Source organism: Callorhinus ursinus, unplaced genomic scaffold, assembly GCF_003265705.2.
Source record: "Callorhinus ursinus isolate GAN/ISIS: 27379988/994484 unplaced genomic scaffold, GSC_fseal_2.0 scaffold21, whole genome shotgun sequence".
Classification (NCBI taxonomy): Eukaryota; Metazoa; Chordata; class Mammalia; order Carnivora; family Otariidae; genus Callorhinus; species Callorhinus ursinus.
The window spans coordinates 25,494,267-25,497,240 of record NW_027397083.1 but is presented as its reverse complement, the minus strand read 5'-3'; the positions used below and the strand labels follow the sequence as shown (position 1 = coordinate 25,497,240).

The 2,974-nt window shown below is 33.5% G+C and overlaps 1 pseudogene; it reads right to left on the bottom strand.

Moving 5' to 3' along the window:
* Positions 1-1,119: 1,119 nt before the first annotated feature.
* Positions 1,120-1,196, bottom strand: LOC112829825 (U2 spliceosomal RNA; annotated as a pseudogene).
* Positions 1,197-2,974: the final 1,778 nt, after the last annotated feature.

Below are 2,974 nucleotides of genomic sequence, written 5' to 3'. Positions count from 1 at the left end.
ATTCTGAGCCATTCCTATAATTAACATAAGTCTGTGAGTCATAATATTATCAATCAGTATATGTTTAGGGAATGCTGAGTAGTCTATCACAATGATTCCCAAATGCCTTTCATTGCCACACACTGCTGCCAATCTATGACAAAATCATTATTACTACAGTGATACATGACATATGACAGAACAATGTGAAATGTTTTCAGAGACATAATTAATTTAAGCAAATTGCTTTATAAAGCAAAGGTGATAGTGGTAATTTTGTGTTTTCTTTATTTGGAAAAATTAAAGTTTGCTACTATTATCTTCGACACCTACTTTAGGATATACGTGTGTGTGTGAATAGATATATGTTTATATCTAGATATATAGGTAGATTATAAATCTGTGAAATCCATAACTCTGAAAATCTCCTGTCTAGTGTAGGAAATGGTAGTGGTGTTTATGAAGACCTTGGAATATTGTACTAAGTAATACGGTCTGTGTTCAATTGGCAATCAAATGCTATTGACAATTTTGGGGCACAAGAATGTCATGATCACATCCGCTGTAACACAACGTAGACAATTGGTTGTAGCCAGCTGGGGCAAATGGCTAGAGATGGAGGTCCAGTAGAAAAATATTGCAAAGGGTGCCTGGATGGCTCAGTCAGTTGGGCATCTGCCTTTGGCTCAGATCATGGTCCCGGGGTCCTGGGATCAAGCCCCACATAGGGCTCCCTTGTTTAGCGGGGAGTCTGCTTCTCCCTCTCCCTTTGACCCTCTCCCCTACTCATGCACTCTCTCTCTCTCTCTCTCGCTTGTGCTCTCTCTCAAATAAATAAATAAAATCTTTTAAAAAAGAGAATTAAAAAAAGAAAAATAGTGCAAAAGTGTATAAAATGACAGTTTCACTAAGGAAGTAGCAGAGGAAACATTAAGGAGGCGTGGGGAGAGGGTGGTAAATAGATTTGAAAATTCTTTGTGAAGAAGCATCAATTTCTTGCTGGAGAGGAGAATCAAAATTATCTGGCATATTCTCTTGCAAGTGATCGGTGAAGCCTCTTTACCATTGGAATGGGATGCTTGGATTGGTATTGATTTAGACTGATATAGTTTTGAGAAAAAAAGAAGAAAATAAAAACTCAAAACATGGCTAAGCAGAAATTTTTATGAACTTGTTTAATCCTACACTTGATCTTAGCCAAAAGGCTGAGAAGCGATGAACTTGTTTAATCCTAGACTGCTGTCATTCCTTGCACTCTTTAGGATCCCCTAGATTAGCATATTAGGTAATAGAACAAATAATTAGTGAATAGTATGGTAACTCCAAAAGACATCTTGGTTGCATGAGGATTGAGTTATTAAAAACATGGGTTGAAATATGCAAACGGAAGAATTTTAGCAAGAATCTCTCCCCTTCCTTAAATAATCTCTAATGCAATTCCCAGAATCTGAATATTTACCTTAATATCTCTTGGACTGTTAATATTCAGAAACTACTCAAATACTTGAATTAATCACACTGGAAGAAGCTCTCCTGACTTTAATCATTTTGATATTTTTTCCCCGGCTTGGCACATGTTTGGGGTTTTGTTTTGTTTTGTTTTTTGTTTTTGCTTGGCACATGTTTTGAAAAGAAATTCTATATGTAAGGGACAATGATGAAATTCATGTTGACAGTGGTCAAATATATTATATATGGTTTTATCACTATATATCAATACACAGATTATGCATCCTTGTTTACTTATATGTGTGTATTTGTATAGAGGTAAATGAGATGAAATTTCTAATAAGAGGATACTTGAGCCAAATACTTAAACTATATTTATTTTTAAGGTTTCTTTTACAATTGGTGATTTCTTTTTCAATTATCCAAACCAGAAAGAAAAAAAAATATATGAATCAGTTTTTCTCTTTACCTTTGAATTAGGAGTTTGATTTCCATGCAGGAGAGCTCTGTTATAATGTCTGGATGCCTTTATTTTTATCCCACAGTTATCAGTATATTGCTATATAACTACCTGCCAGGAAGGACTTTTTTTCTTTTTTCTGGTTCAATAACTTTTTAAGTGTCTGTTGTTCCCATTTTCAAGTCTCCAAAACTTTTATGTGAATTCTTTCAGCACATTTTTTTCATTATTTCCCAATCTTCTTTTTTTTTTTTTTTCTGGATGGCTGAAGTTTCCAGACATATAACCTGAAATGTCCTGAGAGAATTAATATATAAAAAAATAAAGCTAAGGAAATGGAAAGCAAAGTATGCATGTATAATACATGTGTATAGATACATAAATTCATTTTAAATTTTCCTTGAAAAAGCAATAGGTAAAATCTAATTTCCTTATTAATATTCTCTCAACAGAGTAGCAAATATGGTAGAAAACTTATCAAGAAACTTTCTTTTTTTTTTTTTTTTTCCAGACCTAATCTTCATTCTTAGATTGGGCTAGTCTGTTAATATCATTAATGTCAAGGAGTGTTTTCCCCAAAGATTCCTAACATTGCAAAATAAACTGGCTGAAATAAGCCAAATAAGTGATTAAAACAAAATTCACAGTATCACAGAGACATTTTATTGGAATGTAAAAATTCTTTCTGGTAATGTTTTTATCAGTAAGTTATAAAATTTTAAATATAAAGGGAGGTTTTAAAGGGAATATTCCACCAACAGATTTGAGGGAAACACTCCATTTGAGGGGAGAGAGAGAGAGATGTTTGAATCAAAAGTGCCATAGCTAATATTTCTTTTTTCTTTATTCTTTTGAATGGACTAATGAAAGTTGTAATTTTCTACCAGTTTGTGTATCTTTACTTAAACAGATGCAGTGAGTAAAGGTCCCTATTTCTCCTTATCTTAGTGTGATGAGTCTTCACCTTTCCACTAGTTGATGTATTTTGGTATTCATCTGTTTTATTGATACCGGACATAGAGGAGGAGATGTATACAGTGGAGCAACATCTCTTTTTTCCAGGATGTTCATAGTACCTGGATCCAT